Source organism: Henckelia pumila, chromosome 1 (genome assembly GCF_033568475.1).
Source record: "Henckelia pumila isolate YLH828 chromosome 1, ASM3356847v2, whole genome shotgun sequence".
In the NCBI taxonomy this organism is placed as follows: Eukaryota; Viridiplantae; Streptophyta; class Magnoliopsida; order Lamiales; family Gesneriaceae; genus Henckelia; species Henckelia pumila.
This window is the reverse complement of record NC_133120.1, coordinates 38,298,257-38,312,958: the sequence shown is the minus strand read 5'-3', so window position 1 is coordinate 38,312,958 and position 14,702 is coordinate 38,298,257. Positions and strand designations below refer to the sequence as shown.

Below are 14,702 nucleotides of genomic sequence, written 5' to 3'. Positions count from 1 at the left end.
GTTGTGAATAAATTCTCGGATGTATTTCCAGATGAGATTTTGGGTTTTCCGCCTGTTAGGGTAGTCGAGTTTGGCATAGAGTTGATGTCGGATACTTCACCTGTTTCTCGAGCACCGTATCGTCTAACTCCATCAGAGATACGTGAATTGAAGAATCGGTTACAGGATCTTTTGGACAAGGGGTACATTCATACTAGTGTGTCTCATTGGGGAGCTCCTGTTCTCTTTGTGAAAAAGAAGGATGGGTCGATGCCGTTGTGCATTGACTATCTGCAGTTTAATCGAGTTACCGTGAAGAACAAGTATCCTTTGCCTCGTATTGATGAATTGTTTGATCAGTTGCAGGGTACTTCGATTTACTCCAAGAATGACTTGAGATCTGGGTATCACCAGATGAGGGTCCGAGATCAAGATATAGCCAAGACTGCATTCCGTACTCGCTATGGGCATTATAAGTTTCTAGTGATGCCGTTTAGGTTGACTAATGCATCGGCTATATTTATGGATCAGATGAACCGTGTCTTCAGGGAGTTTTTGGATAAGTTTGTCGTGGTTTTCATTGACGACATTTTGGTGTATTTGTGCGATGCGGATGAGCATGCTTCTCACCTGCGGTTGGTGCTACAGACTCTTTGGGATGAGCAATTGTACGCCAAATTGAGTAAGTGCAAGTTCTGGATGGATCGAGTGGTATTTCTTGGCCATATCATATCCAGGGATGAGATTTCTATTTATCCGAGTAAGGTTGAGGCTATGTTGAACTGGTCACGTCCGACGATGGTTGTTGAGATCTGTAGTTTTCTGGGTCTAGCAGGATATTATCGTTGCTTCATTGAGAATTTCTCTCAGCTAGCTCGACCTTTGACTCAGCTTACCCGCAAGGGTGTTGATTTCGAGTGGTCCTCAGAGTGTGAGGAGAGCTTTTGTGAGCTTCGACGATAGTTGACTTATGCGCCTGTGTTGGCATTACCGTCAGGATCTGAAGGGTATGTGGTCTACACAGATGCTTCTCTTCAGGGGCTAGGTTGTGTTCTGACTCAGCATGGGCATGTGACCGCATACGCTTCTAGACAGTTGAAGGTTCACGAGGATAGATATCCAGTGCCTGATTTGGAATTGGCAGCTATTGTGTTCGTTTTGAAGATCTGGCGTCATTATCTTTATGGCGAGAGATTTGAGATTTTCACATACCACAAGAGTCTCAAGTATTTGTTTACTCATGCAGAATTGAACATGAGACAAAGATGTTGGATTGACTTGCTGAAGGATTATGATTGCAAGATTAAGTACTATCTGGGAGATGCTAACCTCACTGCTGATGCCTTGAGCCGCAAGGTGCGACTGTCTGCACTTCAGACTTGTTTGGTGTCTGGTGAGATCTAGGAATGTTGTTTTTTCGGGTATACCTTCAAGCACAAGAAGGGTACGTAGGAAATCCAGATGTTTGCAATATTATTTGAGCCAGCTTTGTATTTGTGGATTCGGGATGATCAGATGTCTGATTCGAAGACCCAACATTTGGCTCGTCTAGCCAACGAGGGTAGTACGTCTTGATTTCACTATCAGTCATACGGTTTTCTGTGTTTGTCGGTCGGCTTGTGATTCCGGAGGATGAGGATCTGCGGGGGGAGATTTGTCTCAGGCACATTGCACTAAGTTGAGTATTCATTCAGGGAGCAACAAGATGTACAAGGATCTGCGTACTCAATTTTGGTGGAAGGGAATGAAACACAGCGTGTATCAGTATGTTTCGAAATGCCTGGTTTGTCAGCAGGTCAAGGCAGAGCACCGACGACATGGATTTTTTCTCCACAGTCTGCCTATTATTAAGTGGAAATGGGAGCTTATCACGATGGATTTTGTGACCCATTTTCCGGTATTCTCGAGAAATTGTGATGCTATCTGGGTTGTGGTGGACCGACTCACCAAGTCAGCACATTTCATTCCCTATAGCCGAGAGTACACTATTGATCGTATGACCCGATTGTACATCCAGGAGATCGTTCGACTTCATGGAGTGCCGGTGAGCATAGTCAATGATCGAGACCCCAGGTTTACTTCTAAATTCTGGGGGAGAGTCCAGCGTGCGATGGGTACTACTCTCAGTTTGAGTACTGCCTATCACCCGGAGACCGACGAACAGATGGAGCGCACTATCCGTACCTTAGAGGATATGCTTTGGGCGTGTACTATGGATTTTGGTTCAGCCTGGCAAGATCATTTGCCATTGATTGAGTTCGCGTACAACAACAGCTATCATCATAGCATTGGGATGGCACCTTATGAGGAGTTGTATGGACGACTTTGTCGTACTCCACTCTTCTGGGAATAAGTGGGGGAGAGACAGGTGTAGGGACCAGAGTTAGTCCAGCAGGCCGCTGATATTGTTGATCAGATCAAGAAACGGATTAAGACTGCACAGGATCGTCAGGCTAGTTATGTTAATACTATACGTAGGCCTTTGCAGTTCGATGTTGGGGAAAAAGTATTTATGAGAGTTTCACCTTTCCGCGGGATTCTCATATTTGGACTTAAAGGAAAGCTGTCTCCAAGATTTATCGGTCCGTTTGAGATCTTGGAGAGAATCGGTGATTTGGCTTATCGGTTAGCCTTGCCACCGTATCTATCCAGTATCTATGACGTGTTCCACGTATCCCTGTTGCAACGGTATGTGGCATATCGGTCTCATATTCTGCAGCCATCTGAAGTTCAGGTGGATACTGATTTGAATTATGTAGAGAGGCCAGTTCGTATTCTGTATCATAAGGATAAAGTGTTGCGGAACAAATTTATCCATATGGTTCTAGTTTAGTGGCAGTGCCGAGGAACTGAAGAAGCCACTTGGGATCTTGAGAGCAGGATGCGTTCATAACATTCTGAGTTATTTTGATTTTATTCCGGTGTTGTATTCAATTGTAAAAGTTTAATCCAAATAAAAAATGTTTCTGCATATTGTTTTTACTTTCAGTACTTAAGATTTGATTTCGAGGATGAAATATCTTAAGTGGAGGAGAATGTAGCAGCCCGTAACCAAGTAAGGTGATTAAGGAACTAATCACAATTAAACATCCTAAGTTGGGACGGCCCAAAGAAGGAGTTCGGACGATCCGATGAGGCTTTGGAGGCTCCGGACGGGTTCCCACGGTCCGTCGGCAAGGATCAGACGGTCCGATCAGGATCAGGTATTACGTAATTGATTACGTCAGCAAGATGACGTCATGGCTGATGTGTTGATGGGACTTCGGACTGTGAGACCTCGGTTCTAAACAACTAATCTCGGCTTAAACAACAATTAAGCATACAAGATCCAAGACAAAAGTAAGAAAGAAAAAAAAAATTTAAAGGGGGCTGCGCTCGGGCGGGCAAAAACTGCCGCTCGAGCGCGTCCTAAACTCCAGCGCTGCTGGAAAATAAAAAGGGGGGTGCGCTCGGGCGGGCAAAAACTGCCGCTCGAGCGCGCCCTCTGCAGCAGAAACAGAACAGGGCAGAAAAAGCTTGGCAACTCAAACTAAAAATTATTCCAAACATCAAACTCAAATTCATGCATTAAAAACATAACTTCTCGAGTTATTACATGAAATGCTAGTGTTGATCAACTATGCACCAGTCTATAACATGCAACAAAAGACTCGCATAATCGATACAACATAAACAACGAAGTTCGAGATCTAAACATGTTCCAAAACAACTAGGTAGATGATAAGTGCATTTTGTGCACTTAATTTGTATATGGTTCTACTTGACTTTTGGAATTTATTGGTAGATATTGCGTGAAATTGTTGTTGTTTTTGTGTTTGTAGGAAGTTATGAACTTTGATGTGTTCAATTGGAAATAAGCTTACAAGATGGAAGTTTACAAGGAAATTCAAGAGTTGGAAAAGTGAAGAAAAAAAGGCTGAGTTCGAGCTGGAGGCGCGCCCGCCCTATCCTTAGGCGCGCCCGCACTGTTACTGAAGAGTTCAAGATGAAAAGTCAAGCTGAGAGCGCGCCCGCGCTGACCCTAGGCGCGCCCGCGCCGTTGAAGAATGTTTAAAAGTGTGTTTTGCGAGTTGAGAGCGCGCCCGCCCTGTTTCCGGCGCGCCTGCACCGTCGTCTGTTTGGAATATTAGAGTCTGATTGTTTATGGAAACTTTGGGGATATCTTTGGTATTTTTTTGGACGATTGTTAGGTCATATTTAAGGGATTTTTCAGAGTCATAGGAAGGATCTATCAGCCACCAATACACACGATATTCGAGAGAGCACTTCTGTGAGTTTTTGGAGTTGAAGAACTGAAGATTGCTTGGAACGAAAACGAAGACTTTTCGACCGGATAGGAAGAAAGACTACGGATTTGTTTCTTCTTTTTATTTTCTTTTGATTGTTGAATTATGTTTTAGATATTAAACATTATTTGGTTTTTATTGAATTCGAGCATGAACTAAACTTTTCTAGTCTAGAGGTTGACGTAGCTTGGTTGAGACATATTCATGAATCTTTGATTTTAATAAAATGAATTTCTATAGATTAATTGTGTTTCTAGAATTGAATGTCTTCTTAATTTATTGGCCATAAATTGAGTTGTTATATTTACTTAGAATCATTGCTCGGGAGAGGGAATTTTGAGTAGGATCAATAGGAACTACACTGTTAATTGTTTATATAGCTCGGGAGAGTATATAGCTTTAATAGAACCTTTAAGGAACATCATTTTACACATATCACTACATTTAGATTTTTAATAGGGATATTGAAATCGAATTGTAATTGATACACCCTATTTGTTTCTCGGGAGAGGGGAATAGAATAATCTAAGTGTTTTTGGTTATTAATCGAAGGAAATTCATAAAATAGATTAATTAGGATTGAATATTGTCGAGACCAAGTGAAATCAAAACCTCTGGACTATTTTTCTCTGATTGATAATTCCTCAAAATTTGTGTGTGTGTGAGCTGAATAATTTCTATTTATTTATTTTATTTATTCTGCAAAACTCTTGAAGTTTTATTTTTTAGATAAAATTAAGACTATTTTAATTTAAGTATTCAATCTTTTCATTTTACTCCCTGTGGGATCGACACTCTCTCTTTCACTATACTAAAACTTGACACTCGTACGCTTGCGAGGAAATTTCACAACAAGTTTTTTGGCGCCGTTGCCGGGGAGTAATTTTGATTATTTTTTAATCTTGTTACCAATTAGTCAAAGTTTTAATTTAGAGTTTTTTTTATTTTAATTGAAGTACTAATAAATTGCTATTGTTCTTAATTGCAGTTTATACGAAGATCTCAAAGTGCGAATTCTTTGCTCTTTGATCCAGAGATTGAACGAACTGCAAGAGCTTTGAGAAAAGCTAGGAGAGAAGAACAATTAAACATGGCTGAAGAAGATGTCAATGAATTGCCTTTGGTGCCAATTAGAGATCATTTCAGGCCAACGATCCAGGCTCACTATTCTGGAATTGCTAGAGGGACAATAAATGCCAACAACTTCGAGTTAAAGCCGGCCTTAATCAACATGGTTCAGCAGAACCAATTCAATGGAACTGCCACAGCTGATCCTCATTTACACTTGCGCACTTTTCTAGAGATTACTGATACTGTTAAAATAAATGGTGTTTCTGAGGACACAATACTCTTACGTTTATTTCCTTTTTCTCTCAGGGATAAGGCACGGAGTTGGCTGCAGTCATTGCCACTAGGACGCATAACAACTTGGGAGGGCATGGCTGTGAAATTCTTAGAGAAATTCTTTCCACCATCCAAGGAAACCCAGCTGAAGATTGAGATCAGTAACTTTCAACAGCATGATTCAGAACAACTATACGAGGCATGGGAAAGGTACAAAGATTTGTTAAGGCGTTGTCCTAATCATAATTTTGCAGATTGGGAAGAAATAGAGTTTTTCTACAATGGATTGAATACGCCTACAAGAATGTCTGTGGACTCTGCTGCTGGAGGTACCATATTTGCCAAGGATCCCATTCAGGCTTATGATATGCTGGAACAGATGACTATCAATAGTTATCAATGGCCATCTGAACGTATGGGAGTCAAGAAAGGAGTGTACATTGTGGATCCTCTTACATCCATTACTGCACAGCTATCTGCGTTGAGTACACAAGTGGCTACTCTGAACAAGGTGAATATCGCAGAACCTGCAGGTGTGTCGGTTGCCATAGATGAATCTCATCCACCTGAGGAAGCTCAATATATCAATACCAGAGGCTATGGAAACTATCGAGGTAACCCTCCTCCTAATACTTATCATCCTGGTTTACGTAATCATGAAAACTTTTCTTATGCCAACAACAAGAATGTGTTGAAACCCCCTCCGGGATTCAATACAAATCAAGGGGAAGGTAAAGCATCGTTGGAGGATGTGGTGTCTACATTTGTTACTGAATCTAACAAGCGGATGTCGAGGACTGAATCTCGAATGGATAGCATGGAGACACACATGTGTAGTTTGGGAGCTATGATGAAATCCATGGAGACACAGATTGGACAGCTTGAAAATGCTTTGAAGGATCAAAACAGAGGACAGTTTCCCAGCAATACTGAAGTGAATCCAAAAGAGCAGTGCAAAGCAGTTGAGTTGAGAAGTGGGAAGAAGTTAGAAGAGAAAGAGCAGAGCAAAGCCAAAGAAAGTGAAGAACCAGTGACTGAAGAAATTGTGGTTGAAGAGCCCAAGAAGGAAGCTGAATCTAAACCGATGTACAAGCCACAACTTCCTTATCCACAGCGGTTTAAGAAGAAGCACTTGATGAGCAGTTTTCCAGGTTTCTAGATATCTTCAAGAAGATACACATCAATATTCCATTTGTAGATGCCTTGGAACAAATTCCTAATTATGCAAAATTCATCAAAGATGTAATGTCTAAGAAGAGGAGATTGCAGGACAACGAAGTGGTGAATTTTACAGAAGAATGTAGCGCAATCCTGCAGAAAAAATTGCCACAAAAGTTGAAGGATCCAGGGAGTTTTACTATCCCTTATTTTATTGGTGGTTCTAAGGTAAATAGAACTTTATGTGATTTAGGAGCCAGTATAAATTTAATGTCTTTTTCTGTTTACAGGACTTTGGAGCTTGGAGAAGTCAGGGCGACCACCATCACATTACAGCTGGATGATCGGAGTATACCCACGGGGTATTGTGGAGGATGGTTTGGTAAAGGTCGATAAGTTCATATTTCCAGCAGATTTCGTGATTTTGGACATGGATGAAGATGAAGAAACTCCCTTGATTTTTGGGAGACCTTTTCTAGCTACTGCACGCGCATTGATCGATGTACACAAGGGAGAACTCACACTTCGAGTTGGTGGTGAAGCGGTGATTTTTAATATTTATCACACCATGAGGGGCCCAAATGAGGTAAGTACATGTAAGAGCATTGAAATTATTGATTCTCATAACTCTTTTTCAATTGCAGAAAGTACAGATCCGCTCGAACGATGTTTGGTGGCGGACGAGATGGTTGAGAAGGAAGAGGATTGGGAGTTACATGAACAAAAAGTATTCCTAGACAGCGTTCCGAAAGAAAAAATGGTGAGTTCTAAGGAATCTGAAACTTTGGAAAATAGTGCACCAGAGTTATCCCCTGAAACTCATGATCTGAAAGCATTGCCTGCGCACTTATGTTATGAATTTCTTGGTGAAAATTCTACTTGTCCTGTTATTATATCTGCGCATTTGTCTGCTGTAGAAAAAGATAAGTTGTTGAGAGTTCTGAGAAATTTTAAAAACGCTCTAGGATGGTCAATTTCTGACATTAAGGGTATTAGTCCAACAATTTGCATGCATAAAATTTTGATGGAAGAGTCGTATACTCCTTATGTTGATCATCAGAGAAGGTTGAATCCCGCCATGAAAGAGGTAGTTAAGAAAGAAGTTTTAAAGCTGTTGAATGCGGGAGTGATTTATGCTATTTCTGACAGTAGTTGGGTATCTCCTGTTCAAGTGGTGCCTAAGAAGGGAGGGATTACTGTGGTTAAGAACGAGAATAATGAGTTAATCTCCACACGTACAGTAACTGGCTGGCGAGTTTGTATAGATTATAGGAAGTTGAATAAAGCTACTCGTAAAGATCATTTTCCACTTCCTTTTATTGATCAAATGCTTGATAGACTTGCTGGTTATTGCTATTACTGTTTCTTAGATGGTTATTCAGGCTATAATCAAATTGCTATAGCACCGGAAGATCAGGAGAAGACTACTTTTACGTGTCCCTATGACACGTTTGCTTTCAGGAGGATGCCGTTTGGACTTTGTAATGCACCTGCAACTTTTCAGCGGTGTATGATGGCGATTTTTGCAGATATGGTGGAGGACGTGATGGAAGTGTTTATGGATGACTTTTCAGTATTTGGTTCCTCTTTTGATCATTGCTTGCATAATCTGTCTCTTGTTTTGCAGAGGTGCCAAAAAAAGAATTTAGTTCTTAACTGGGAAAAATGTCACTTCATGGTTCAAGAGGGCATTGTCCTTGGACATAAAGTGTCATCCAAAGGATTAGAGGTGGATCGAGCCAAAGTGGTTGCAATAGAGAAGCTTCCATCTCCGAAGAATATCAAGGGCATCAGAAGTTTTTTAGGCCATGCAGGGTTTTATCGGCGTTTCATCAAGGATTTTTCTAAAATCACAAAACCCCTGTGTAATTTACTTGAAAAAGATTCTACATTCATTTTTGATGATGATTGTTTGCAGGCCTTTGAAAAGATCAAGACGGCATTGACCACAGCACCCATCATGATTGTGCCAGATTGGAAGGAGCCCTTTGAGCTTATGTGCGATGCTAGTGACTATGCAGTGGGCGCGGTATTAGGCCAAAGAAGAGATAAGATTTTCAGAGCTATATATTATGCCAGTTGCACCATGGATGCCGCACAGCAAAACTACACTACTACCGAAAAAGAGATGCTTGCAGTAGTCTTTGCTTTTGATAAATTTCGTCCATATTTAATTGGTACTAAAGTAGTTGTTTATACTGATCATGCAGCAATTCGCTACTTGTTTGCCAAAAAGGATGCCAAGCCACGCTTGATAAGGTGGATTCTACTTTTACAAGAGTTTGATTTAGAGATCAAGGACAAGAAGGGTAGTGAAAATCAAGTTGCTGATCACTTGTCAAGATTGGAGCTAGAAGACGTGAAGGAGGAGGAGAGCATAAAGGAATTGTTTCCGGATGAACAAATCTTTGAGGTAAGATCCTTTATTCCATGGTTTGCTGATATTGCAAATTTCTTGTCTTGTGGTGCTATGCCTCCAGAGTTGAATAGACATCAAAAGAAGAAGTTTTTCCATGAAATTAAGCTCTACTTGTGGGATGATCCCTATGTTTTCAAACGTTGTGCCGATCAAGTAATTCGAAGATGTGTGGCGGGGCAAGAGGCAAATGAAATTTTGGAACAATGCCTTTCCTCCCCCTATGGAGGACATTTTGGACCCACCCGCACTGCTGCTAAGGTATTACAATCTGGTTTTTATTGGCCTACGTTGTTTAAAGATAGTTATACCTTGGTGAAATCATGTGATAAGTGTCAAAGAACGGGAAATATTTCAAGAAGGCATGAATTACCCCTCACAAATATTTTAAAAGTAGAATTATTTGATGTGTGGGGTATTGATTTTATGGGTCCCTTTCCCCATTCTTTTGGGTACACTTATATTTTGTTAGCAGTTGATTACGTTTCGAAATGGGTGGAAGCCATTGCCATCTCGACTAATGACGCTCGTGTTGTAGTTAAATTTTTGCAAAAGAATATCTTCACGCGGTTTGGAACTCCACGAGCAATAATCAGTGATGAAGGTTCGCATTTCTGCAATAAGATTTTTAATACCTTGCTCACGAAGTATGGTGTCAGGCATAAGGTGGCGTGCGCATACCATCCTCAAACCAATGGCCAGGCGGAGATCTCTAACCGGGAAATCAAGCAAATCTTGGAGAAAACAGTTAAGACAAATCGGAAAGATTGGGCAATCAAGCTAGATGACGCCATTTGGGCCTACCGCACTGCATTCAAAACACCCATTGGGATGTCTCCCTACAGGCTGGTTTTTGGTAAGGCATGTCATTTACCGTTGGAGTTGAAGCACAAGGCATTTTGGGCTATCAAGAAGCTAAACATGGATCTTGAAGCATCCGGAGAGTTGCGGAAACTACAGTTGAATGAATTGGATGAATTCCGGAGTGAAGCATATGAGAATGCCAAGATCTACAAAGAGAAAACAAAGAAGTGGCATGATAAAGTCATTGTGCATAGGGAATTCGAAAAGGGTCAGAGAGTTTTGCTATTTAACTCTCGGTTGAAATTATTTCCAGGGAAGTTGAAATCGCGATGGTCAGGGCCGTTTCTTGTTGAGACTGTTTATCCACATGGTGCCATTGAATTGCGATGTACAGATGGAAGAATTTTCAAGGTCAATGGGCAGAGAGTCAAGCACTACTTTGGCAATGAAGTACCACCCGCATCCAGCGCATTGCTTAATGATCCCAACTAAAGACTAGTGCACGTCGGGCTGATGACTTTAAAACAAGCGCTTTTTGGGAGGCAACCCAAATTTTTTTTAGTTTTTGTCTTTGCTTTCTCGTTTTAATTTTGTTCTTTAGTTTTTACTGTTAATTTGTTGTTTTGGAATTAATTTGTTTTTTTCTTTGATTTTTCAGTATTTTGGATGCCAATCTCGAGGTGAAGGAGGGCCCGCTCTGATCTTAGGCGCGCCCGCGCCTCTTCTGCAATGATTTTGTGATTTTTTTTCGATCTCAAGGCGCGCCCGCCCCATCTTCAGCGCGCCCGCGCCGTCCCTATACCTTATTTTTGAAAAAAAAATTCGAGACGTAGGCGCGCCCACCCCGTCTTCAGCGCGCCCACCCCGCCCCTGCTATTCCACATCTCACAAAACGAGATGTAGGCATGGCCGCCCTTACCCCTCGCGCGCCCGCCCCGTCACCGATTTCTTCCATTTAACCTACTATTTTCTTTCCTTTCTCCCAAATCTTTTCCCTAATTTCTTGTCCACTTTCCTCCTCACGAATTCTTCCCCTCTTTTCTTGTTATAATCGGCTAGTGTATCTCGTCATCTCCAAACCCCCCACAATCTAATTTCTTTCATCCTCTATTTGACGCGGGACGATCGAACCACTTTTATCCAGGGCACGCCTCATTTAATTTTTGGAGGATTGTACATTGGGGAAGCTTTTGATTATCTACTCTTCTTGGACTCATATGGAGTAAGTCATTCTTTTCGTACTTCTACATTTGTTTTGGGTGGTGAGTATTTCGCAAATTCTACTCGTGCGATTCGTGGGTCTTGAAGTATTAATGATTAATCGATCTTTGAAGTGTGAATTCTATTGGATTGTTGCGGAAGCGGTTGTTGTTGTGTGTGGATTGTGGAGTAGATTTAAGTTTGGGGAAGTTGTGATTGTGGTAAATTGGTTATTTGTGTGTGACGTGTGGTGCCTACTACGTGTTTGATTCATGGCACCAAAGAAGAAACAAAAATATGTTGCATCCTCTTCTCATGCTAATCCGGAGCCTGAGCCGCAACGTTTCTGGAATGAGAGTGCCGAACAGCATTATCAAAATTGCCTAGGCAAAACGATATTACCGGAGTGTGGGTTTGACACGACATTGGGACTTGGGAACAATGAGTTTTTGCATACAATTGGTAGGGCTGTGAATGGGCGTCAATGGTTAAATTTTGTTAAGCCACCTCAGGATGCAGTCGTCCCAGTCGTTCGTGAATTTTATGCGAACTTGAAAGTAAAGCACATGCAGTTGAAAGTGCTTGTCCGAGGCCAGCTGGTGCCTTTTGATGCTCACAGTATTAACACCTTGTACAACCTTCCACCAGTATTTCACGATGATTATGCGGAGTACCAAGCAAATGAAGTGGATTACGCGGTGATTCTGAGCCGTATTTGTGTTCTGGGCGCGGAATGGCGCATGGTCCGTGATCATCAGCCTTCTAAGTTGAAGAAGACCGAGCTAATTCCTGATGCTAAGCTATGTTAAAACTTTGTGTGTGCTCGTCTTAAACCGACTGACCACGAGCATGAGGTGACACGAGAACGAGCGATTCTTGTTTATTGCATTTTGGAGGGCAAAGCAATCGACTTGGGACAGATTTTTCAAGCAACTATTCAGGGTGTGGCGGCAGGTAAGACGACTGGCGGGTTTGCTTTGCCCGCACTTATCACTGATCTTTGTGAAGCGGCTGGAGTTGAGTGGGGCCAAAATGAAGAATTGTTGAAAGCTACTGCTCCTATTGCTTGTCATACTCCTTTTCGCATGATACCGGCTTCTGAGCACCGAACGCGCGCTGAGAGGCGAGATTTTAATGAGCGAGCAGCTGCACGAAGCGGCCCTGCACCCCGACCTCAAGCACCCCCTGTTGCGCTCGATCGTGTTGCTATTCTGGAGGATGAATTGAGAGCATACCGTCAAGAGTTTCGGACATTTCAGCAGACTACTGGTGTCTTTATGGACTACATGATGGATTTTACAGATGCTTTGAGACATCAGTTTCCACAGGCTGCTAGTTCGACTCATCCATTTCTTCTGTATCCACAGTGGCCGCCCACTTTTGGCCCCTCTGGTCCGTCCCATGATGATGTCGCTGATGATGGCGATGACCACTGACGGTCATCGTTTGTGGTACATGTCCTTTATGCTTTCTTTTTTTAATTCCTTGAGGACAATGAATGTACTAAGTTTGGGGGAGTTGTGTCAATTCTGACTTTTATTGTTTTTTATTTAGTTGTTTTTGGTTTGGTTTTGTTTTTATTTTAGTTGTTTGGTTCTTAGGAGTTGTGTTGTGTTGGTGTGTGGTTGAATCTGAGAAAAATTTGAGAAATTTATGTAGTTGTGGTTTTTTTTGGTGAATGATGTTGAGAAATCATAATGAAATGGATTGATGGCCAATGATGTTAATTTTTGTTTTGTAACTGAAGTCTATGACTACCTGCCTAGCTGACAAAATTTTGAAATAAACGGAACCAAGTGAACAATTGAACTCCTATATATTCTGTGATTTTGCTTGAATCTGAATCTTGAGACAGACAAACATAAAAATGATTGAGGCATTGTTTGGATTTTTTTTTTGGGCCTTGAATTTGATTGAATCAGTGTATCCTTAGTTGCCCATTTGAGCTTACACGCATATTTGTACTTAGAGGTACGATAATTCTGAAACTACTTGTGAAAATCATCGTTTACTGCTGATGATTATTCCTTTCTGCACTGATTGAGATTTGTATGATTTAATTGTGGATTGAGACTTGTCTAGAACTAGTTCGGACACCCCTTGAGGCGAAATACGGGCAAAACTGTGATTAGGAATGATTTAGGCGATTTTTCTGAATTCGTTTGAGCCTTTCAAGCTACCTATTATATATGTTATCCCTAGTACCTTGTTTGAGTTTTATTGAAAATCGAATGGCATGCGTGTAAACGTGTGATTAAACCCCCATTCGTCATTATTTCAAGGTCCTACATTGACTACCTGAATAGCTTATACACTATTTCCTACCTTTAATGGAGTAATTTGAATGCTAAAATGTTGTATGCTCCTAGCTTTATTTGTGAAAAATGGAATGGTGTGGTGGATGAATTGAAAAGATGAAAAGAGGTAGTAGAAGATAAAAAAATGTGGTTGGAAAAGTTGTAAAAGAGAGTTGAAAGAAGTTGTAAAAAAAAAAATGAAAAATCAATGAAGGGAAATAAGTGTGAAGTTGTGAATGAAAAGGAGTTGACATTAGAGTTTGAGCATAAATGTGAATTACTCCTTATTTGAATTCTTTTCCTTCATTTGTAGCCATGAGCCAGGCCTTGCATTATAAGCTTATTAAGTCCTATTGACCGAGTCACAGTTGCCCAATATACTAGTGGAGAGGGGTTGCGAGAATTTAGCCTATGGACTGTTGATTGAAACTTAAATGATTATGAATTCTTGATCGAAACACGCACACACTACGTTCTTTGAATTAAACCAATTGAGTGTGGTTGTGATGATATATCCTTGAATTTGATCTTGTTCTACCATGAAAGTCCTCATGATTTGTGAATGTTTGAATTGAGTTAAGAGAAGAGTATTTTGAAACGTGAGTTGCGGAGTTTATGAGTTTATGAGGTTTAATTACTTTTCTGGATATCTTACTTTTCAAGTGTTAGTAGGGCAGAGATGATTGGATTTAAATTTTTTTGAAATTCCATACTGAGGTCATTAATCCATAGTCATTCTTGATGGTTGTTGTTCTTGAAATTGAGTGAGTTTGAGTTAGTTTTTCTCGAGACGAACAAAAGTTCAAGTTTGGGGGAATTTGATAAGTGCATTTTGTGCACTTAATTTGTATATGGTTCTACTTGACTTTTGGAATTTATTGGTAGATATTGCGTGAAATTGTTGTTGTTTTGTGTTTGTAGGAAGTTATGAACTTTGATGTGTTCAAGTGGAAATAAGCTTACAAGATGGAAGTTTACAAGGAAATTCAAGAGTTGGAAAAGTGAAGAAAAAAAGGCTGAGTTCGAGCTGGAGGCGTGCCCGCCCTATCCTTAGGCGCGCCCGCGCTGTTACTGAAGAGTTCAAGATGAAAAGTCGAGCTGAGAGCGCGCCCGCGCTGACCCTAGGCGCGCCCGCGCCGTTGAAGAATGTTTAAAAGTGTGTTTTGCGAGTTGAGAGCGCGCCCGCCCTGTTTCCGGCGCGCCCGCGCCGTCGTCTAT

The 14,702-nt window shown here is 41.2% G+C and overlaps 1 non-coding gene across 1 annotated transcript; it reads right to left on the bottom strand.

The window, feature by feature from the left end:
* Window positions 1-5,752: 5,752 nt before the first annotated feature.
* Window positions 5,753-5,858, bottom strand: LOC140876965 (small nucleolar RNA R71). Its single transcript, XR_012149189.1, has one exon. It is a non-coding gene; the product is annotated as a small nucleolar RNA R71 (small nucleolar RNA).
* Window positions 5,859-14,702: the final 8,844 nt, after the last annotated feature.